Raw genomic sequence first — 25,731 nt, forward strand, 5'->3', positions numbered from 1 at the left:
AACCAGAGCCTTGTGAGTACTGACCTCCTAAAGGGATCCTAGAGACTTTTGCTGCTCAATCCCCCTCTTGGTGCTGGGTGTAAGCTAAAGGGGACACTGGCTGGTGTCTTGAAGAGCAAGGTCCACTCTCTTTGCAAGGGACTTTGCTCAGTCTTGTACAGTCTGTTACACAGCTCTGCTAAGAAAGCTGTCCTCAAGTGTGAATAGTTCAATTTGGAGTATCCTGCTACAGTGGGAAAATAATTATTTGATCCCCTGCAGATTTTGTATGTTTGCCCACTTACAAAGAAATTAAGGATCTATCATTTTTATTATAGGTGTATTTTAAATGATAGAGACAGAATATCAACCAAAAATCCAGAAAAAAACATAATGCTAAAAATTAAGTTGAAGTTGAAGTTCAGTGAGTAAAATAAGTATTTGATCCCCAAGCAAAACATGACTTAGTACTTGGTAGAGAAACCCTTGTTGGCAAGCACAGAGGTAAGATGTTTCTTGTAGTTGGTGACCAGGTTTGCACACATCTCAGGAGGCATTTTGGTCCACTCTTCTTTACATATCTTCTCTAAATCCTTAAGGTTCCTTAGCTGTTGCTTGGCAACTCAAAGTTTCAGCTCCCTCCATACATTTTCTATAGGATTAAGGTCTGGAGACTGACTAGGCCACTTCATGACCCTAATGTGCTTCTTCTTGATCCACTCCTTTGTTGCTTTGGCAGTATGTGGGTCATTGTCACGCTGGAAGACCCATCCAGGACCTATCTTCAGTGTTCAGGGAAGAAGGTTCTCATCCAAGATTTTACAATACATGGCCCTGTCCATTGACCTCTCAATGCGGTCGGCCTGTACCTTTAGCAGAGAAACAGCTCCAAAGCATCATGTTTCCACCTCTGTGCTGTGCTCTAGGGATTGTGTTCTTAGGGTCATAGTCAGCATTTTTCTTCCTTTAAGGAGAGAGGAGAGAGATATTGAAGCTCCCCTTATCGCAGCAGCTCCTTGTCCGAGAACGGTTCGTAGAAAGAATGGTACATCTGCAAACGCCCAGCAAAACCGAAGATCGGCACTTAAAAATTTGCCAATGCTAATGCGCATGCGCAAAAACAGCCGTGAAGCTCCAAATTGCCTGCAACGCATTATAGATGCTGGCACCCAGTGGCCTATTTAAAGCCAGCAGCATGAGCCATTCGTTGCTGGATGATCTTCAGCTCCCCCTGTGTGTTCCTGTTCTTAATATTATTGGATTTCCTGTTACTGACCCGACTTGCCTTTGACCTGTCTTGTCCCTATTCCCGGCTTGACCCTTGGATTTTTCCAGTGACCCCACTTCTGCCTGCTGCTCTGTGCTTGACCCCTGGCTTGCTTTTCTGACTCCGCTACTGCTTGATTACCAGTGAATGACCCGGGCTGACTCTTGACCCTGCTTGCTGCTTACTCCTGGCTGACCTTTCATGCATAACTTCTGGCCTGGCTCCTGACTTTGCTCCTGGCTCTCCCTGCTGCCAAGTCTCACCTGGTACTCCTGAGGGAGCTGGGAACTCCTGCTTCTCTGAGCAAAACACTCCCTGTTACCACCTTCAGGGGCCCTCTGCACTTATCCGCAAAGGGAAGCCCTCTCAGCACTACCCCCTCCGACCAGGTACGAGACACTCCTAGACTCTCCTAAAAGCCTATGTGTACAGTTGAGATTAGGAGCTTTGGAAAAAAAAAAAAAAGCCAAAAGCTCCTAAACTCATGTTTAGGAGCTACTAGTGTGCATGAAGCCTAACTGTCACAGTTTCCTGTGATCTCAACTGAACTGTGAAGCCATCAAATGGCTGGTGTCAAAACTGATCTAAGGTTAAGATGGTGGCTTCTCTGGCTGTAAAGCATAGGAGGGTTTAGTTCTGCTATAACTTACTCCTCTGAAGAAGAGCAACTGACAAAGTATCTGACCTCTTATGAACTACCTACCTGAACTCAACTCCCTGTCGCTTACATCAGGGCAACTAACAATATGATGCAATCAGGCATAGCGTAGGTTAGGCATCTAATACATCATGGGATCTCAATTTTTCCTCTGATTCAGGCATAGCTATAATGCTAAAAAAGAGTAAAAGCAACTTTGCGCAAGATTTGAAATGTAATGATACCTTTCTGTGGCAACATATGGGGAAAAAAAATGCATATTTTTATGCTTCTTTATGGCAATTTGGGGGTTTAACCACTTGCCGACTGCCGCACGACTATTTACGGCAGCAGTCAGCCACTCACAGGGAAAGTGACGTAGGGGTACGTCACTAGCCTGTGAGGCTCAAGGGGGCGAGCGCGCGCCGCCGGAGGCTTGCTCCCGCCCCCACTCGTTCGCGGACCCCCCCCCCCCCGCGCGTGTGACCGGCGGACCCGATGTCCTCCGGCCCCTCGTGATCATCTGCTGTGAAGGGAGAAAGGCAGGCGGCTAAAGTAAACAAAGCCGCCTGTCATTCTTCCCTGGGTAACAGCAGAGATCATACGGTCCTGCTATGCAGGATCGTATTTCTCTGTTGTTACACAAACAGCCACATCCCTTCACAGTTAGAATCACACCCCTAGGGACACACTTAACCCCTTGATCATTAATAAAGTTAACCCCTTCCCTGCCAGTGTCATTTTTACACTAACAGTGCATATTTATAGCACTGATTACTGTAGTAATGTCACTGGTACCCCCAAAAGTGTAAAAAATGTCAGTCAAGGGTCCGATCTGTCTGCCGCAATGTCGCAGTCCTGCAAAAAAAATCGCAGATCGCCGCCATTACTAGTTTAAAAAAAAAATATTAAAAATGACATAAATCTTTCCCGTAGTTAGTAAACGCAATAACTTTTGCGCAAACCAATCAAAATACGTATTGCGATTTTTTTCACCAAAAATATGTAGCAGAAAACAAATTGGCCTAAGATGTTAAAAAAATTTTGATTTTTACATTTTTTTTGGGGGGGGGGGGTTTCATATAAAAAAAATGTGAAAAATATTGTTATTTTTTCAAAATTGTCGCTATTTTTTTGTTTATAGCGCAAAAAGTAGAAATTGCACAGGTGATCAAATACCACTAAAATAATGCTCTGTTTGTGGGGAAAAAAGGACGTCAATTTCATTTGGGTACCTCATAGCACGACCGCGCTATTGTCCGTTAAAGTCACGCAGTGCCGAATTGCAAAATAGGCCCTGGTCAGGAAGGGGGTAAAATCTTCCAGGGCTTAAGTGGTTAAGAACTCTACAGCATATAGGTCTCCCTACAAAATGCAATGTAGTTACCTGTGCCACGTTTTTGCTGCACGGCTATTGGAAACACGCATAGTGGTTGTGGAGATCTTCCTTCAATGCAGCACTTTGCGCCCATCTGACAACATAACTTTTAAGGTCGATATCCTCCAGAGACCTCCAGGCTAAGATGTTCCGCAGTGATCTGCATGTTAATTTTTCTCTTAAATGCTTGATTTGTGTTGTGCTCAGAAAAAAAAAAAAAAATTGAGGTTATTTATTTTTCTTAATTGTCTTTGAAATTACCATCAGGGATTCTTCCTGTCACTGACGGATTCACATTTGTTCTTTGTCTGAACAGACAACAAAGAGTTGGAGAAGTGAGTTATTACCATATTGTGTTGAAGCGCTAGAACGCAGAGCCTCGCTGTGGGGGTAACAGACTCTATTGAAGCCGTATGAGCTCAGGAACTTGAAATCTAATGAGCTGAACTTCATTTACAGAGCTTAGTATGCCTAGCAACTATACACAAAGCCATCTTTCTATATTGCTAAGGAGGTCTATTTTTTTATTTTTTTTCCTTCCTCTCCTATATCTGTCTTTGTCTGTTTGCTATGATGACGTACAGCAGTGAATGCCGATGGAGGGACGATTGAGAAAAGCCAGCGTGGTGCAATCGAGATGGCTTTCAACCAAAGCGCAAAATCTTTTTTTTTTTTCTTAATGCGCCAAGATGATATTCTCCCTTCAAATCGTTAAAGTCAATCTGATTTTGTTGTCGTGTGATTGTCTACATTTTGATGACTCAGTAAAAGCGGACGTGCCAATGGGAAATTTTGTTGAAACGGCTGTTCCTAGGTAACAAGAGGTACCGTAAAGTGCTTGTGTATGGCAATAGTTTGTGGAAATGGTGTTCCAATCCTAGACTTGGAGGTTCCAATTTAGTTCCAGATCAGAACTCAGGCATGCTCCCCTCTGTCCCACATTGCAATGGAGGTGAATCTTGAAGCTGAAAGCTAGTCAATAGAAACCCAAAACTGCTAGTAAAGTAATGTCTTTGCTTAATGCAGTCCTTTATACTTTTTCTTCTTCTTAGTGCCGGTTCACACTAGGTCGCTCCGATTAAGGGGGCGACCTGTGAAGTCGCGTGCACTGCGACTTCGGTGCGATGACATATAATGAATGTCTATGCAAGTCGCCTCCAGATCGCCCCCAAGTAGTACAGGACCCTTTTTCTAAGTTGGAGCGACTTGTGTCGCTCCTATTAGAATGGGTCCTCTACTACTCAATGGACCCGACGGTGCGCAACTTGCCAGGCTGACCAAAAGTCGCCTGGCAAGTCGTAATAGTGTGAACCGGCACTTAGAGCAGAAGAAGATCAATCAAACTGCAACCTCAAAGCTGGCATGAACAGTGCTGTAGGCCAGCAGTTTCTGGAAATGAAGTCCGGTCCCCATTGGTCCCTCTCTTTTGACCGATTTTGTTGGCTGTTACCTTGTACAGTGCTGTGAAAAAGTATTTGCCCCCTTCCTGATTTTTTTATTTATTTTTTTTTTAAATGATGATTTCATTTATTAACCACTTAAGCCCCGGAAGATTTTACCCCCTTCCTGACCAGGGGGTATTTTGCGATTCGGCACTGCGTGACTTTAACGGACAATTGCGCGGTCGTGCGACGCTGTACCTAAACGAATTTGGCGTCCTTTTTTCCCCACAAACAGAGCTTTCTTTTGGTGGTATTTGATCACCTGTGCGAATTTTTGATCATGCGCTATAAACAAAAAAAGAGCGTAAATTTTGCAAAAATAGCATTATTTTTCACATTTTTTTATATGAAAATCCCCCCCAAAAAAATGTAAAAATCAAAATTTTTTAACATTTTCGGCCAATTTGTTTTATGCTACCTATGTTTGGTAAAAAAAATCGCAAAAAGCGTATTTTGATTGGTTTGCGCAAAAGTTATCGCGTTTACTAACAAAGGGAAAGATTTTTGTCATTTTTGTTGTTTTTTTTTTAACGCGTAATGGCGGCGATCTGCGATTTTTTTTTGCGGTACTGCGACATTGCGGCGGACAGATCGGACCCTTGACTAACATTTTTGACACTTTTGGGGTTACCAGTGACATTACTACAGTAATCAGTGCTATATATATGCACTGTTACTGTAAAAATACACTGGTAGTGAAGGGGTTAACTTTATTTGAGAGGGAGGGGCTGTGTGTGTCCCTAGGGGCGTGCTTTCTACTGTGATTGGCTGTGGCTTCAGCTGTATGAACGGTGATCAACGGTTCTACATAGTAGAACCGTATGATCATCTTTCATACACAGGGGAGAATGACAGGCAGCTTGTTTACACAAGCCGCCCGACTTTCTCCATCTCCCCCGACGATCGCAGAGTGACCGGCGGACATCGGGTCCGCCGGTCACACGCGCGGGGGGGTGCGTGACCACGCGGGAGCGCGCCTCCGGCGGCGCGCGCTCGCTCCCTAGACCCTCACAAGCGAGCGACGTAGACCTACGTTGATTTGCCTGTGAGGGGCTGACTGCCGACGTAGATCTGCGTTAGGCAGTCGGCAAGTGGTTAAAGGAAAAAAGCTGTCAAAACCTGCCTGGGCCTATGTGAAAAGGTAACCCCCCTTTGCTAAGGCTCTATTCACACTAATGCATTTTTTCATGCTTTTTGCAGACATGCAGGACATTGTTTAACCAGTTCTGGACCGGAAGGATTTGCCCTCTTAGTGACAAGGCCATTTTTTGCGTTACTTTAACAGACAATTGCGCGGTTGTGCGATGCTGTACCCAAATAAAATTGATGTCCTTTCTTTTCCCACAAAGGGATCTCTAATTCCCACCACGCTGCCTTCTGGGAGACACACAGGTCCAAGAAGACAGCGGGACCATTCAGAAAGTGCAGCACGACTCACACATCCACAGAGGGAAACAGGCTGTGATGCCGCAAGGTTTCACTTCCTGTTTCCCTTTGTGAAGATGCCAGCGTCTGCACCCAAAGCCGATTAAGGAATCAGCTAGGGGTGCCGACATCGCGGGATTCCAGAACAGGTAGGTGTTCCCATATTAAAAGTCAGCAGCTACAGTATTTGTGCTGCTGACTTTTATTTAATTATTTATTTATTTTTTTACAGTCTGGAACTCCACTTTGAATAGAAGCTGTCTAACAAAGTGAAGCATGCTAAAAGATCTCAAAAAGCAACACATCATGCCACCATCTATAGAAATTCAGGAACAGAAGAGAAACAAAGTCATTGACATGTATCAGTCTGGAAAGGGTCACAAAGCCATTTCTAAGGCTTTGGGACTCCAGCAAACCATGGTGAGAGCCAATATCCACAAATGGAGAAAACTTGGACAGTGGGGAACCTTCCCAGGAGTGGCCGGCAAACTAAAATTACTTAAGCAGCACAGCGATGATTCATCCAGGAGGCCATTAAGAACCCAGAACATCTAAAGAACTTCAGGCCTCACTTGCCTCAGGTAAGGTCAGTGTTCATGATTCAACAATAAGAAAAAATGGTGTGCATGGTAGAGTGCCAAGGCCAAAGTCACTGCTGACAAAAAAGGACACAAAGGCTCGTCTCACATTTGACAAAAAATATCCTAATTATCCCCAGGATTTTTGGGTAAATATTCTGTGGACTGATGAGAGAAAAGTTGAACTTTTTAGAAGGTGTGCGTCCCATTTGATAAAAAGAACATCATACCAACAGTCAGACATGGTGGTGGTAGTGTGATAGTCTGGGCTGCTTTGCGGCTTCAGAACCTGGATGACTTGCCATCATTGATGGAACCATGAATTCTGCACTCTACAAGAAAACCCTAAAGGAGAATGTCCACCCATCAGTTCCTGACTTCAAGCTCAAGCGCACTGGGTTTATGCAGCAGGTTCTATTATTGTCCCACAAAAGTGAAGTTCACCTTTAAAGTACAGTAAAACCTTGGTTTGAGAGTAACTTGGTTTAAGAGCGCTTTGCAAGACAAGCAAAATTTTCAAATAAATTTTGACTTGGTTTACAAGCAATGTCTTGATATACAAGTAGCTTCAAGTCACAGCTGAGTATAAAAGAGAAGAGAGGCGCCTCTAAGTGTAGCAATATGGTTACATTTAATGAAGGTACAACATTTAGCAACTCACATGGTTGATGATTGGAACAGGCACATCTAAGTATGCAGGCATCCAGGCTAAAGCTGTCCACATAGACCATCCTCTGCACCGCCATCTACGTCATCCCTTCCATGCTGCCCCTCGCTTTTAGATCGCTTTACTGCAGGGTGGTCTTCCCGGTCAGGATTACAGACTAGCAGCCGGCGGTGCAGAAGATAGTCCATGTGGACAGCTTTACCCCGGATGCCTGCATACTTAGATGTGCCTGTTTTATTCATCAACCATGTGAGTTGCTAAATGTTGTACCTTCATTAAATGGAACCATATTGCTACACTTAGAGGCGCCTTTCTTCTCTTTGATACTCTGTAGCTCCTACTGGATTTTGCTTCTAATCCCCTTGTGGAAGTGGCTATTTGTGGATGGACATTTTATGGTTATATAACCTATCGCAATGCTATAATCTTTTTATATGGACTATAAACTGAAGGACTTATGAATAAATGGTTGTGGAACGAATCATCTGAGTTTCCATTATTTCTTATGGGGAAATTTGCTTTGATATAAGAGTGCTTTGGATTACAAGCATGCTTCCGGAACGAATTATGCTCGCAATCCAAGGTTTTACTGTAGAAGGAAAGGCTACACAAGGACCCACCTGTTAAATGTTGCTTCCCCTTTGCTCTGATCCTCCCCTCATACATTTTCTAAAAGATTGCCTTCTGAATAGCTTTTTTTTAAAGTTTTTCTATGCAGTCATGTAACCGCAAAAGCTCCGGTGTTCCAGCTCATTTCTCTCTCTCTGTGGCTGGTGGACGTGAACTCTCTCCCAGCCAACAACTTCTCAACCACGCTTCTTCACAACGTGTTGGGAGACTTTTACACTGTGCCTTACAGTAGTCTCATCTTAGGTTCAGTATCTCTAGTTTTTGAAAAAAACAGGAAGGAATTTACTACTGTACGGATGCAGTTTTTTTTTTTTTAATTAAAACTTACATTTTTGTATTTTTGTGAATCCTGTAGCCAGCAGTAAGGCGTGTTTAGCCTAACTTTAACTCAATAGGAACAACTCTCTAAATATGAAGTGTATGTAGCACCCTCCTAGGTAGGTGCTAGGTAAAATCATCTTATGCTCCTTCTGCTTATCAGGGGAGCCTGATCTATTAGGTTGCCTGTTGCATGTTCCCAGGTGTGATTCACTGGGTCTGAGGGGGTGTCCCCACGGTATCCGAAGAGGGAGCTTGTTGGACAGTGGAGGAAACCCAGCTAGTGACACATTAGCTTTTGTGGGAATCTCAGTGGGAGGGAATTCTTGCAATGCATCCTGGGATTTCTCAGAAAAGCTGAAGGGGACATGTGATAGGGCGTCTTTGGTGGGAAGCAGAGTCCCAGGAGGAGGCTGACGGCTGTCTCTCCTCCTGCTGTATGAGGAAAGTGGTCATAGGCAGTAGGCCTAGTGAACCAGGTGTGGAGCTGAGCTGCAGAGGATTCAGTAGAGCTGGCAGAGTCTTCTGGGAAAAACAGTGTCCATGAGTACCAGGGGACTTGCCAAAGGGTCTGCCCAGGAAGGGGGACCACTCCAGTGAAGTCAGAGGATCAAGGGGTCAGCTCACACAGAGTGTCAAAGTAAAGGGGGTGCCGTATAAAACCCTGAAGAGTAGGGACAAAGGGGGTGCCAAGTAGGACCCTGAAGAGTGATTTACAGTGCAATACAGTTCATTTAATTCTTCTTCACTATAGTGGCAAGGTGAAGTAGTGGCCTTGCCGCGTCCATTGTTAACCAGAAGTCCCAGCAATTGTGCATAGTTATTCAGTTGGAGTATCCCACTCATCCCTTCACCTATCCCAGTTCTCAAATAAAACAACAAAAACCAAAACCCCAGGACTGTTTTCTGACTGAGCCAAGCACTTATAATATGCTATATTGTCAAGTTGTTGCTATGGGTAACCCAGGGGAATCTGTAACCAGCAGCTCCCATGGGACTAGTGCTACATGTATTTTCTCACCATGTTGTTTGAACTTGCTCCAGCAGGGCATGCTAGAAAAATATAATTCTGTGTTATGGATATTTGATAGACTGGTCAATCAGTGGGTCTGGGAAGGCATGCTGGGTCTCTTCCTTCCTGGGTTTTGCCAGCCCAAGATTAAGAGGTCGGTATGAGGAATGTTGATATCAGATCCCTGCCCTTCTCACCAACTCGTGACAAAGGACCAGCCAATCTCACACCACCCTGTCACTAACAAAACAATGCCACTCTCAGCTGCACCCTGCACAAAGATTTTCCAGCTTGAGGGACCCACTCTAGGTGTCAGCAGCCTGAGAGTGATTGTCAATGGGCTACATTTATTGAACATTTAACCCTTTAAGCTACCACCACTGCTTTTTGACAGAGAAGGGTGAAACTCATAATCTTAGCAATGCCAACTATGGTTTTAGAATAAACATCTGTAACACACATACTGTCACCAAAGACATGGAATGTTCATAGGATTGGTACTATACAGTGGCACTCTTCATGAGACAAAGATTCTTTTTAGTATGCATTAAAAGCTTAGGGACAAGGTTAACAGTTTTCAATATGAGGTTTAAAAATTAAAAGGTCAAATGGTGCAAATAAAATATTTACATAAAAAGGGTGTTACAAGCAATAAAGAAACAATAAAGAGACAATGAAGCAGCAGAGAAACAAGCAACAGTTTAAAAGGAAGGATGATGGCAATGTCCTGGTTTCAGCAGAGTTCAGTCACTGAGCAAGAAGTTATTGGCTCTCATAACTTGACAGATGTTCCTTGGTTGATGCTAGAGAAGAGCTGTCAAACTGTCCTGGCATTCTTTTTTTATTTGGGACCAGAGGGGTGTTGATAGAGGCCATCTGACCAATTAAGCATCTGAGGAGTGGTTTCCGGGATGTCACTGTGGGTATGACTATGTCCCAAAGACAGTTTTCTATAAGTATTTATATCTCTGAATACCTAATGTTCACAGATTGCTAACATCCATATTATGGTCCCGCATGGAATTGGCTATGGAATAAATATAAATATGGCAAGTTTTAAATGTCTACTTTACATAGGAGGGATAAGGGTTGGCAGTAGTTTCCAATATGATCTGACATAGGGTGTCTGGACTTGAAACATTACAAATGAATTGAGTAAAGTAAATATGTCTATATTCTAGCTGTGCTATTGGTATTTAAGAAGGTATGGAATATACTGGGATGATGAATTCTGCCGGAAGACAGCTATGTGCATTGTACGGATTCCAACTGAGATATTTATTGCCCAATGTCTGTTAACTCTTCCATCCCTCAAGCGGCAAGCTCACCAGTTTTATGGCCCCTGAGGTGTGTATTGAGAAATTGATAAAAGATGTCCGCCATGCTGCTCAGGATTGTGGATTGTATGAACTGAAAGAAGGGGGAAGAGAGGAAAAAGTCACTGCTTATGCCCTTCACATGACAACATGGCTGAGATGAGCTGAGACATGAATAAAATGGATGTCGCATACAGCTATTCATGAGCCCAGAATGCATGACCATTACAGTCAGTGTTCCATAGACCTCGGGTCTAGGCACATGGAAGGATGGAGGAATCTCCCTTCCTGAAACAACCCCAGAAGGTGTTGGCTGCTGGAGAAAAGAGTGTAAAGCCTAAAGAAAGCAAAGAAAGAAAAGCTTCTACTGACCCCTGCATATGGTCATGTGGTGAGGTGTAATTGAGTAGAAAGTCTCACACAGGAACTGTTTTCTGCTGTCTTTCCTTTGAAGCAGGGGAGGACTGGGCCAGGGGGCAGGGGGTAAATTGCCCCCTGGGCCACTCTTATGCCCTGTAAAAAGGCTGCACCGCTTCTGTCTCAGACATGCCTAAAGGATTCCTGGTGAAGAAGAGAAGTAAAAGGTCCCCGCCACTGACCTACTGAGTGCGGAATGAAGACACGGACAGATAGCAGACCTCCTCCCCCCAGCATGGATGATGCTAACTGTGTCTGAGCAGAGGCCGATTCCATGCCCCACTGGAAACTCTCCTCCCCTGGCCAGCCCCAACCGAGCTGTCTCAGGCCCCCCAACCGCCCCCTGATGGCCAGGTTGAGAACACGAATTCAGCCGGTGAGTAGAGAGCACCTGGAGCAGGGCTTCAGCCTGGAATGGGGGTCAGGAGGTGGAGGGGGAGAGAGAGAGTGGGAAGGGGCCGAGATGCTGCCTCATGGGTCTCTGGTTTGTACTTGCCTCCTGGGCCCAAAGTTGCCAGTCTGCCCCTGCTTGGAAGTGAAGATTGAAATACCACTTGAAATAGCACCTCAGTTGTCAAGGAGTCATAGCTCTGAGGAGTCCAGCCAGCATAGTCAGTGATATTGAAGGTAGACATGAGAGATATAGAGAGTTCTATAGAAGAACAGAAAATGGTGGTACAAAGAGAATTGGTGCATTAACATGACAAATAATGGTATCACGTAGAGTAAACAGAAATATAATAATCTTAAGTATTTTCAAGTTATCTCCGTTCAATATGGGAATTTGATATCAAAATAACAACAAGGATATCAAAAATATAGTTCCTGGATATAGGTACAGAGCAGCATTGTTAGAAAAGAAAATTCCAAAACACTAAGCGTTATATAGAAGATTAAGGCCTAGTCTAGAGTATGAGATCCAGTCTCAATACCCAGTTGGGGATATACTGATTCGTACCTCATTCCCCTTCCTTTTGCCATGTGCAGTAAAGTTATTTTCTATGTTAAGATTTAAAAGTGGCTGTAACCCATGATTTCTGAACATCCAATGAATAGGACCCACACCGGAGATGAATGTTTCTGAAACTTTTGTAGCCAGATACAGGACTACGGTGGGGGGGGGGGGGGGATACCAAGAATCTGCTCTGGAGAAATATCTGTCTTTCTGTCTTCAAGCTGGTTTGTTAAAGTTGCTGCTCCATTCTCCTCTGGCCAGCAGGAGAGAGTCAAGTCACCTCAAGCTTGTAGACTTTAATATGGAACAGAGGGAATGCTGGGAGATGTAGTTCAACGTGGCAAATCCACCACCCCTATGTAAATCTAACTAGATAACCCTACACTACTATTGTGGGAACAATGGCTATACAAAGCAAAAACTAACAACAAAAACATTTTTCTGGTCCGGAAAACTTTAAACCAAGAGCTTTCCTCTGAAACTTCTGATCAAAAGAATAGAAACCGCACACAATTCATCTGTTCGCCTTAGAGTTGCTTTTGCACTTTCCTGTTGAGTCCCTCTGCCAGAGGGGAGGGTCGATGGTGTTTTTCTGTTTAATGTGCGTTTGTTTTCTTCCAGCCGACTGAAATGAATTCCAAGGTATAGATAAGCCAAATCCATTTATTTTACAATATTCAAGACAACATTTCCTATTCCACGAAGCGGCTAGAATAGCGGCAGGGGGGAGACTTGCAGTTCCTGAAGCAAACGCTCAGTCCTTTTACATTTCGTTTTAAAACAATGTTTCTTCTTGGGTTTATTTCCATTGTTTGTTTGGTTTTTTTACTTTTTTTTTTCTTTATTTGTTCATCACTTTTCTGTTTTGACATCTAAATTGCATTGAGGGTATAATAATTAGCTAGGCGGTGAGCATGCAGAAATTAAAATGAATATGCTGTAGGTTAGGTCAGATGCAATTAAAAACTTCAGATTGCACATGGTGCATTGGAAACAATAGATTGAAAACCACCACTTTGTAGTATATACATTGTGATGCAAATAAAGCCGTGGGGTGTTGTAATATACATCTTACATCATAAACCCATTTATTTACACTTTAACCACTTCAGCTCCGGAAGGATTGGCCCCCCCTTAATGACCAGGCCATCTTTTTGCGATCCGGCATTGCATTACTTTAACTAACAATTGCGCGGTCGTGCGACGCTGCACCCAAATACAATTGATGTCCTTTTTTTCCACAAATAGAGCTTTCTTTTGATCTATTGAATCACCTCTGCGGTTTTTAGATTTTACGCTATAAACAAAAAAAGAGCGAAAATTTTGAAGAAAAAAAAAACACAATATTTTTTACTTCCCCAATAAAAAAATTTAAAAATCTATTTTTTTTTTATCAGTTTAGGCCAATTTGTATTCTGCTACATATTTTTAGTAAAAAAAAAAATCCCAAAAAGCATATTTTAATTGGTTTGCGCAAAAGTTATAGCGTTTACAAACTATGGGATAGATTTTTGGACTTTTTATTTTTTTGTTTTTATTAGTAATGGCGGCGATCAGTGATTTTTAGCAGGACTGTGACATTGAGGCGGACAGATCAGACTCCTGACATTTTTTACACTTTTTGGGGACCAATGACATTACTACAGTAATCAGTGCTAAATAATATGCACTGTTACTGTATAAATGACACTGGCAGGGAAGGGGTTAATACTGGGGGTGATCAAAGGGTCAAATGTATGCCTATTTGTGCTTACTAACTGTGGGGGGCTCTGTGACAGACACACAGGGATTGGTGTTTCAGCTTAGCTGAAACAGGCAATCTCTTTGTGCCTGTCTGACAGGAGAGCCGCCTGCTTTGTTTACATAGGCAGGTGGCTCTTCTGTCAGTTTCTGTGAAGATTGCAGGAGGCCGGTGGCGATCGTGCCTGCTCCTCCCGTGGTCTGGCTCCTGCTATGTCTACTTAGCCGGGACCGCGTGCATATAATCACGTAGATCTGCGTGATTATGCGCAGCCGAGCCGCCCTGCCGCAGTAAATCTGGTTAAAGTGGATGTAAACCTTCACGTATACCCAGTGAAGTGAGCAGCCTCAGATGATACACAGAGATGAAACAAATCCTCCTACATAACTTTTATTTGTATATCTGCTGTCTTTAGCTTTCTAGTGAACATCATGTTAGAATTTTCTCTTTCTGTTCTAGCACTGGGTGTGGAGTCTGGGCATACACTGTGTGAGCTGATTGGAGGAAAGGCACACACCCCCCTCCACATAGGCAGAGGAAGGAAGAAACATACAGAGCGGTGCTGTCAATGGACCAGCTCTCTTCTAATCTATCTCTATGCACCCACCCCACCACAAATTTCCAGCTGCTTTTATCTCCTGTGTCGGAAAACTTCTCAGAAGGTATCATGCTGATAACAGAGGAACAGAGCAGCAGAAAGACATGGGACTAAGGGCTTTAGAGAGAGATTAGTCAACACTACAAATATATACAATACAATATATTTGTATATCACCTAAGATTGTACACTTTTTCTGAGATCAATCAGTGGATGCCTTTAAAGTCCTATTATCTGTAAAGGGACGGGAAAATAAGAGTTTTTGTTCTCAGCCCCCCCACCCCCTCCCCCTTCCAGTTTTCCCTACAGATATATGTGCCCAGGTAAAATTTTATGAATGGGGTTTACATCCACTTTAACTAAACTACTCACTTTGCAAAGAAGTTCTAAATCTATTAAAGTCAATCATGATCAGCAATACTGATTTGCCGGTAGCGTATGAGAGATACAATTTAGAAATAAAGGGAGATCTTTGCTGGTCAACTCCATAAAATATGCACATGAATCATACAGGTGCTGACTGTCCACTAACATGCAGATGAAATAAAAAATAAACTCGGGAGGAACAATTACAGTTAGTAATAGCATAGAATCCTGTTTCCACTAGGACCAGGCCCCAGGAGGCTCAAGAGAATATTGGTAAGGCCTTTAGTTAAAGTAGACCCGTGAATATAGAAATATGATAAATATCATTGCTAACTTGTTTTTTTAAAGCGCAGGCTCTGGGCATGGCGTCCTGCTACTACCTTTGCTACCTAGTAATTCCCAGAAAATAAATAAGCATAAGTAGAACTGGAGTTCCAACTTGACTATGTACTTGTTCAAGGTCGTGGGCTCATTGGAACCACATTCAGGAGGACAGTTTTGGAGGTTTCACTTTTCAGGCTCGTTTCAAGGTTTTCTCGGCACTTGTAAACATGCATTTGAATTCCTGATGGGATTTCAGAACAGAGCCACTCACACATCAGCATTGGTACCAGCATTTGGAGGAAACTATTTAACCTAAGGCCTCTAAAAAAGACACAAGGCCACACAACGAAGTTGAACGAGAAGCAAATTGAGTAAGTGGTTCTTTGCTGTTAGAGCAGTGAGGATGTGGAACTCCCTTCCACGGTTGGTGGGGTCATTGGGGAGAGTAGATAAATTAAAAAACTTAAATAAATAAAAAAAACTTTTAGATGTGTTTCTTAGCCAGTGCAATGTACAGGGATATAGAAAATAGTAGTCTCTCACACACACACACACACTCTCTGAGGTTGAAATGAATGGACTGGTGTCTTTATTCAACATTACCAACTATGTAACTGCGCTGCACTTGCAGACTATGGCAGGCAGGGGCTGACTGGCAACTTTTGGCCCAGGGGGCAAGTACAACCCAGAGATATATGGGGCAGCACATTGGCCCCCCTCCGCTCTCCCTCTTTGCAACCCCCATCCCAGGCTGAAGCTCCACTCCAGGTACTCTCAGCTCGCAGGGCGGGCTGGACAGTGCCTGCTGCTCTGACTCTGGGTTCCCAAACTGGCCTGCAGGGGGCAGCTGGCGGCTGCAGGGGGAAGTCAGAGTGGCTTGGTCTGGGCTGTACGGGGATAAAGAGAGCCTCCAGTGGGGTGTGGAGCTGGCCTCTGCTCAGACACAACATACACCATCCATGCCAGGGGGGGCAGTCTTCGTCTTCATAAGAAAGTCTTTAGGCATTTCTGTGGCGGAACGCGGCATTAGACTGGCCGGGGGGCCAATTGCCCCTCGGCCAAGTCCGCCCCCCGAATCACTTCAAGGCCAAAGACTCCTCAGTGTTACTTTTAAAATTATCTTTAATAACTTAAAACAATTAACTTTCGGGGTTCCTGTAAATCAGAGATATTATCAAAATTCACAGGTAATGGCTCATTTTAAATATGCCATAAGACCTTCCGATGGCCTTGGTTTTAGGAGGTAGTCAGAAGCCTCAACAAGCCTGGGGAAAACCGTAAGAAGCCCCCAGTTATGCAATCAGGACAAAAGCTCAGGTCCCAGCCAATCTCAAAGGCCCCAAGTACGGTTTTCACACTGAACCTGTGTCAGTTCGGAGAAGCAGAGAGCAGTTTAATTCTAAACGACTCTGTAACACTGCTATCTGGGGAGAGATCAACATGACATTTATGGCTGTCAAGGTCACAGATAAAGCCGAGGTTTTATTACAACCCTGTTCACTGCAAATAAGTATATTTTAATTTAGCTCTGGCTTTTTGTGAGTGATATTTACTGGCATTTCTACTTGGCTCTGAGAGTAGCTAAAAAGAACATAGACAATGTCTGTTTGGGTGAGAAATTTATGGGTCAAATGACAAAGTAAAAAGTCTATCTAAAGCCAAAACTTTTTTGAGGCTTTGGATAAAATAAAAGATAGATTAGAACCCCTGATAGGTTTCTGTTACTAATCGTAGTACATACAGTATATAGGAGGAGGCACAAAATCACCTGTTTACAGGGGCGTAACTACAGGGGTTGCAATTGCAATCGGGCCCCATGCTCCAGCGGGCCTGTGCGGCTCCCCTTTAACCCTGGATAGAAGGGGCGGCGTGGGCAGCATGTAGAGAAATCACTGTCCTCCTTTTTTGTTCTGCTGTCTCTGGGCCCCTGTGTGCTCCCCTGCCCTCCCTCCGCCCTTTGAGCTGCCCCCCCCCACCCACTGTACTCCCTTCCCTCTCCTCTTGGGTGCTGCAGGGGATGTGTCACAATAGTGGACCAGGAAGGGGTCGGTAAATATGTAATTTACCAGCTCCTTCCTTTTCTGAATGGACAGAGTCATAGTCAGTGATATTGTAAAAAATAATAAAATAAAAATGGCAGAAGTTGGCCCCACTGCAGAACTTGTGAAAGGGTCCCTCTGTGGGACCATAATAAAGGGCCCCGCAACGAGAGTATAGGGCCCCAGGATCAGTGGGAAGAGCCCCAGGCTTGAAGGGAAGGGCCCGACCAGGGGTCTGGGGGGCCCTTCATGGTTTCTTGCATCGGGGCCCTGAAGGTTCTAGTTATGCCTCTGCCTGTTTATATCCCGTAATGTGAGTGACTTGTTCAATCAATAAAGCAAACGTGCTTCGAGGAGACTTCTAACATATTACACAGTGACCCCAATAGGGGTTCTGGGAGAAGTCCAAATGTGTAGGAGAAGATGCATACCAGGTCCAATCTAGTATGCTAAAACTGCTCATACACTTTGTTGTGCGTTTTACACGTTCGAGAATATTATTCTGAACGAGTATAACGAGTTATTTTTGATTGATTAATTTATTTTTAAAAGCATATACCAATCTTAGTGAAACAGTCTACAGTAGGGAATATATAAGAATATTTATTCACAAGACATGTATTCACAATAAATGAGCAGACTTGAGTGACACAAAGAGATAACCTTACATAAAATACAAACTTAAAACGATAAATGCAATGTGATATTTAGCTCAATAATGAAAGTAAAAATAAAGCAAGATTACATTTTCTCCAGGTATAGTATAAACCATAAATGAATGTTCTATTTAATCAGACCACAATTGTCTGCGCAATGCACAGTCGATAGTCACTTCACTGCAGATGGAGCGAGAATAGGCCATGCAAAACGTGAGACTAATACGCCAATATGCGCTAAATCTGCTATTAATAAAAATGTATAAAAAGCAAAAATCAGCTCTTAGAGAAAAATCTAAATATAGTTAATACGGCTGGGACTGTAATCTCGTTACCCTTAAATATGAAATATAAAACATGTAAGGAAGGAAATAAACAATATTAAGTAATATCAAATAACACAGCAAGGTATATTTGCCCTATTTAGAATGGCTGCTAGCTTAGAATGGTCGTTACCAGAGTCCTTAAAATGGCTGCCTTCCTAAGATGATGGCCAGTTAGGGAGGAGTTTCGTTTGGCGTCCTTCAAAGTTTCAGATACATGATGGAGCAAGATGGAGTCTGTATAGATGAGTCTATGCATGGCTGTAGTAGCGTATGTATTGTATGTGTAATGTAATGTGTGATGTGTTGTGTTGTGTCCCTCTCTCATCTGGGCTTCCCTTTTTATATTGTATTGAACAAAGGGGCTGTAAAATTACCATAAGTCAAACCCAGAAGGAGTAACCTTATCCCCATTGGTTGGGATAATGTAACCATTAACTGACGAGGTCATTGGGCGACACCTCTTGGTTGTCCAGTATATGGATATTAAAACTATATGATTTCTCCATTTAATAATAATCATAAAAACAATATAATAATTTATCCATACTCTCATCCTCTATACATGCCCATCTAATATCCATCATGTATCTAAGTAAGGATTGGACCTGGTAACACCATTGAATTAGGAATATTACTAATCCAATATATATATTGATTGGAAATGACTGATTTACCCATATACTTTACATTTAGTAGCAGTAAGAATGATATAGATACATAGACAGTTATATATATATATATTGCTACACAACAACTTGTATATGTAAACTTTTCTACACATAGGTTATTTCCAATCAGAATATTATCCATTAAGGGATTATTATGTTAACAACAATACAATCATTATTTGGGACTGGATTATAAAATATGGGAGAAATTCTGACCATTTGATACTACTATATAATAGATATAATGTACTTCTCAATAGAAGATTGTCATAACATCATAAGTTCCACAACCCCCTTTTGTATATGATGGGACAAGGATGTTGTATAAGCTTATGATTATATGAAATTCATTTGAGGATGCAGTTCTCATCAGTCTTAGTGACAATGTTTATTTGATACCATTTAGCTTTCAATGGACAATTGTCTGTATGCCACAATCTTTACCCCCGTCTGTGTGTGTAGGTAAATGAATTACAAATTCTAGTCTTTGTCCAGGCTGTTTTCCGTTTGTTTGACTTCTCAGGGTAGAAACAATAGTTTATCTACTAGTGAATGGGTGAACACAGGTGTGATCCTGAATTTGAGTTTTGGCCATTGTGTGATAAAACGTCTCATGGCCAGAACATAATGTTTTATGATCCCTCTGGTTTCTCTCTTTTCATGACCAGGGGAAAAATGGCTTTTTATCCTTTGAGGTCCGTTGTATGTAAACCTTCCCCCCAAGGCCGTTCCACCTGGGATAAGCAATTTAGTCGTCTGCCTTTCCAGAGCATTATATTCAAAGTTTACCAAACACAATTTCCTTTTGGGGCAGATGACATAGCTTCTCATCTCAAAGGTCATGTAAATAAAACAATTTCAACAATGGACGCAATGTGTGCTTCAAACTGAAGGGGTTTTGACTGAATTTGTAACAAGGTCATTTGAGGCCTCAAAGTTCACAATTCTTGACCTGTAATAGGAAAAATGTATTTCTATTTCGTACTGGAAGTCTAACAACTTGGTGATATGGGGATGCTTAGCTCTCATGTTAGATGCATTTGCACAGTGAGTGCACGGCAGATAGAAACTATAGTTAGGCTCTGTTTACATTGGTGCGATTCGGGAACCCTGGAAATCCACTTCACGTTCCCACTTCGCACCCGACTCGCAGACAGTTCACACTGCCATGTGCGATCCACTATGGGTGTCAATACCAAGTTAATGACACCCCCCAGATCAGTTTGCATATCGCAGTACGAATTGGTAATTCAGACAGGAAACGGATGACACCCAAACTGTATGGCTGAATTTGCATCGCACAGACATTGCATGTGATTTGCACAGCAGCGTGGTGTGAATTCAGATGCAACGTCTTCCATCGATACCTTGTGAACCGGCCCTTAAAGGCCTGGTAGCCCACAAAATTTCTTTCACTGCTTCAATCCCGGGCACTTTTACCCCCTTCCTGCCTCTTTTTGTTTTTCACACAAATAGAGCTATCTTTTGGTGGTATTTAATCACCACTGGGTTTTTTATTTTTTAACCTCTTGCCGACTGCCGCACGACTATTTACGGCGGCAGTCAGCCCCTCACAGGCAAAGTGACATAGGGCTACGTCGCTCGCCTGTGAGGCTCTAAGGGGCTAGCGCGCGCCGCCGGAGGCGAGCTCCCGCCCCCGCTCGCTCCCTAACATGTCCGCCCGGTCACTCGCGATCGTCCGGTACAGAGGGAGAAAGGCAGGCGGCTGATGTAAACAAAACCGACTGTCATTCTCCCCTGTGTAAGTGCAGAGATCATACGATCCTGCTATGTCCGTCTCTGTAGTTACACAAACAGCCACATCCCTTCACAGTTAGAATCACGCCCCTAGGCACACACTTAACCCCTCCTTCTCCAATAAAGTTAACCCCTTCCCTGCCAGTGTCATTTTTACAGTAACAGTGCATATGTATAGCACTGATTACTGTAGTAATGTCGCTGGTACCCCCAAAAGTGTCAAAAATGTCAGTCAAGGGTCCGATCTGTCCGCCGCAATGTCGCAGTCCCGCAAAAGAAATCGCAGATCGCCGCCATTGCTAGTTAAAAAAAAAACAATAAAAATGACAAAAATCTTTCCCTTAGTAAACGCAATAAATTTTGCGCAAACCAATCAAAATACGCTTATTGCAATTTTTTTTTTAGCAAACATATGTAGCAGAAAACAAATTGGCCTAAAATGTTAAAAAATTTTGATTTTTACATTTTTTTTGAGGGGGAATTTCATATAAAAAATTTGAAAAAGATTGTTATTTTTGCAAAATTGTCGCTCTTTTTTTGTTTATAGCGCATGATCAAAAAATCGCACAGGTGATCAAATAAAACCAAAAGAAAGCTCTATTTGTGGGGAAAAAAAGAACGTAAATTTAATTTGGGTACAGTGTTGCACGACCGCGCAATTGTCCGTTAAAATCACGCAGTGGCGAATCGCAAAATATGGCCTGGTCAGGAAGGAGGTAAAATCTTCCGGGGCTTAAGTGGTTAATAAACAAAGAAAAAATACAGAAAATTAAAAAAAAAAAATGTTTTTCTTAGTTTCTGTTATAAAATTTTGCAAATAAGTAATCTTCAGTTTTCTTCAATATGCACTGATGAGGCTGCACTGATGGGCACTGATAGGCCGCACTGATAGGTGGCACTGATGCACACTGATTGGAACTAATGGAGCTGCACTAATAATCGCGACACCGGTGATCATTTCCCTGATTATCAGTGTAATTGTGCCCTGATAGCCTTGTTGGTTACAGGCTCTCCTTTCCTCATACGCTGTCACCGGCAGGTCTGTTTACATGTGATCACATGCTAAAGGGCTGTGATTGGCCCTTTATTCCGATCTGTGATTAGCTGTGCCCAAAGGACATGGCGGTCACAGAGCGTACCCGGCTAGGCAACGCAGGGGGTGGGATTCTGGAAGGACAACTATGGACGCCCTCCCAGAACAATAGTACCACGCTGTAGCCATCTTTTGTTTCCCACACAGGGGCCTCAGCTTCACAAAGCCACATCAAGTAACAAAAAAAAAAAATTCTAGCCTTCTAGCCCACCTGGCTCTATTCAGCAGCTCTGCCACTGTTGGCATTAATCTCCCTGACCACTGGTTTCTCAGGCTCCTTTAGCCTTAATTGCAATACCTCACTGAACAGGGCCCACTCTTAGCCCCTAGGTAGAGGGTCTCCTGATACCTCAGGTGTTCTCACACCTCCAAGACTCACAGATTCCTATGGCTCCCCTGGACTCTCTCAGTTGCCTCAGCTCTAGTCTTCCAAACTCTCAGCCCCCCAGACTCTCAGTTGGCCCGGCGGCCTGAAACCTCTCCCACATGGAGTGCTGTTTCGAGGATCTGGCCTTGGTCGCTAGACAGGAGCACACCTCCCTCCAGGCTGCAGCAACTACATCAACTCCAACTCCATCTGCCACTGCAGTAACTCTCATCAAGCTTATATTGCCTCTGCACACCTATGCACCTCACACAGGTTGCCGGCAATTAGTAAAGCTCAGACACAGGACTGAAGGCTCCATCCCACCCAGAACTCTTTGGAAACTTCAAGCTTCCTGCCCCCATTCGGAATAACCAAATCCACAGAGGGCTTAGGATACAGTTTTCTCTGCTCAAAAAACATCTGCTGGCACTTCTCAAACGACTCTTTGGGTTTCCTGTTTTCTTTTTAAACCCATTTATATAAGTATTAAGAGCACCCTTCAGCAGTGGTCCTCAACTCCGGTCCTCAGGGCCAACTAACAGGCCAGATTTTAGGTACTACCTTGGGGAGATGCAGACTAGAATACTGCAATCACTGAGCAGCAAATGAGATCACCTGTGATGTAATTTAGTTATCTTGCAAACCTGGCCTGTTAGTGGGCCCCCAGGACCGGAGTTGAGGACCACTGCCCTACAGAGTCAAGCCACAGCATTTATAAATCCTGATGAAGAGTGGAGTGTCTAACAATGAATGGCTGTCTTTTATCACTCTAATGTAGACTTATTAAAATTTCTCAGGCCTTTATGACTTGTGGTGTGGCACTTCAGGGCCGGTTCACACTCGGAGCGCACTGCTCCTTCATTACATGCGATCGGATGTGCGGTGCAAATTCAGCCATACACTCTGTATGGCTGAAATTCGCACTGCACCCGCACAAAAGATGCACAGGACCCTTTTTCCAGCCGCATCAGGATCGGATCGCACAGTGGTTCACACTTGTGCGATCCGATCCTGTGCGAACTGTCAGATCGCACTGCGATATGCGATCAAACTGGGGGTGTCGTTAACATTTAATTGACACCCCCTGCGTATCGCATATGGCAGTGTGAACTGCCAGATGTGCGTTTGCGATGCGGGAACAGGCTGTGAATTTGCAGCCTTCCCGCATCGCACAAGTGTGAACCGGGACTAAACGACTTCTTTATTGATTTACCCTCTCTTGGAGCGAGCTTCAGCAGGTGATAGTAAACTAGCCAAGTGTCTTCCCCTAATTAAGCCCCAGCTCTGGGTCTAATCCATTTATTTAGGAGCATAGTTCTGTAAGTGTGTCCTATGACTAAGGGCTCTTTCACACGGCCGCTCCGTATGTCCATATTTCATCCCATTTTTTTGCGGATGAAAAACTGACATAAAGTATGTCAATGGGATTGCGGATGTCAGAGGATGACCATCCGCTGACATCCGATTTGCGTCCTTTCAGTTCTGTTCCGTTTTTTGGAACGGAACAGAACCCTATTTTTCTTCCGTTTAAAAAACGGAAAGGATGCAAAATCGGATGTCAGCGGTGTCATCTGCTGACATCCGCAATCTCCATAGACCTACATTATGTCCATATATCATCCGCAAACGGATGGGATGATATGCGGACATACGGAGTGGATGACACAAGTGTCATCCGTGTCCGTGAAAGAAAAAAAAAAGTGCTGCAGTGGAATAAAAAATCAGAGCGGCCGTGTGAAAGAGCCCTTAGGATAAGGATTTGGATCACTAATGGCCATGTACAGTACCCCAGTGTAGGATTATTGACCTCTCTGGAAGAGATGTTAACGTTTGAATACTTTACCATTGTTTGACTTTGAAATGCACTTTTACTATTCAGCAAAGAAAGCAGAAAACCAAGTTTGCTGACATTAATGGGCTAGCTGGGATAAGTATGACGCAGTGTATGGCATGAAGGGTTCTTGTGTACAGCGAGGGCAGATGTACTGGTGTCATTTCCCATGGTCCTCAGGGTGTCAGGCAGAGTGTGGAGGATTCTGCTGCTGTCCTTAAACATATGTGAAAAAGACAGGCCTGTGGAAGCTTTGGGCACAGTATGTTCTTATAGATAAACATCAAGTGAACAAAACAAATGCATGTAACAAAAGTGCACCGTGTGTGTCACTGGCCCCCTTTCGAAAAAGAAGGGCCCTTCATTGCCCTCTCTGGGGTGTCATCAGACACATCAGTGCCTGACCTCACAAATGCACTTCTGGAAGAACGGTCAAACATTCCCATAGACACACTCCTAAACCTTGTGGACAGCCTTTCTAGAAGAGTTGAAGCTGTTATAGCTGCAAAGGGTGGGCAAACTCAATATTGAACCCTATGGACTAAGACTGGGATGCCATTAAAGTTCATGTGTGTGTAAAGGCAGGCGTCCCAATACTTTTGACTTTTTTTAAATATTCATTTTTATTAAATATTTTGCAAGGTTACATTCGGAAAGTACATAGTCTAGGGCACTTAGATCCAATGTATCAGAACAATAGAGAAACATGAAAAAGATGATCCTTTCTGATACTTTGACAAACAATATAAATATTTCTTACCACCTCTTCATTAAAAACATCTATACTTATGTAACCCTTATTTCGCTTGGACAAACAGTCTGCCCAAATACAAGACAGGACAAAATAAACAATAAAAAAAAAAAAGAGAAAAGAGAAAAAAAATAAAAACATTTCCAAAGCATATGTATCTATTTCTCTTACAATCTATCTGGGGGACCCCTCATCGGCTTAAAAAAAAAAAAAAATGCCCTGTATCCATACCAACATATCAGACCCATACGGTAAAGTACAATCTATTTAAAAGAAGGATCCCAAAGCGCCCGATCCCAGGAGAGACCAATCCATAGAGACCAAACAGCTGTGTACTTAGAATAACACTCTTGAATACTTGCTGTTAGTATTCCGCATTCCGGTTTAGATCGGGACTCCATCCAGCCGGCAGAAGCGCTGGCTGGTTGCTCGGGTCTCCCAGTGGGACAGGAGACCCGGACAGAGCCGCAGAAGGCGGTGGGAGGGGGGGGTACGTCCCCTGCCGCTTGCCGGGGTAACGGTCGAGCAGCTCCCGAGCCGCATCGGTCATTACCGCCAGAAAGCTGACCCCCAGCTCTAAACAACCGTACCAGGATGATGCCTAGAGGCATCATCCCGGTATAACCACGCAAAGTCAGCCAACGTAGGGCTACGTCACTTTGCGGTAAGTGGTTAATTTTATTTATAGCGCAAAAAAAAAAAAACATCACACAGGTGATCAAATACCACCAAAAGAAAACTTTATTTATAGGGAAAAAAAGGACATCAATTTTATTTGGGTACAGCATTGCATGACCGCGCAATTGTCTGTTAAAGTAACACAGTGCCGAATCACAGAAAATGGCCTGGTCATTAAGGGGGCAAATCCTTCCGGTCCAGAAGTGGTTAATCTCTCCCTTAGAACTGGGATAAATAGACAACAGAGCCATTTACAGCAATTTTTGATATGCTATACCAGTGACAATACCATATACAGTGGTGTCTCCAGCTTTCATATTTAGGGGGGACACATGGGGGGACAGGGACAAAAGTAGGGGGGCCAACTATAAAACGCAATTTATATATGTATATATATATATATATATATATACACACTAGCTATCTATCTATTCAGTGACAGTCTTTCTCACAGTAAATAAAAACTAGAAAGATCCGCGCTTAGGATAGAAAATAAAGAACTAGGGAGATATAT

This window comes from Pelophylax lessonae (assembly GCF_965119305.1).
Source record: "Pelophylax lessonae genome assembly, chromosome: 11".
NCBI classification, from domain to species: Eukaryota; Metazoa; Chordata; class Amphibia; order Anura; family Ranidae; genus Pelophylax; species Pelophylax lessonae.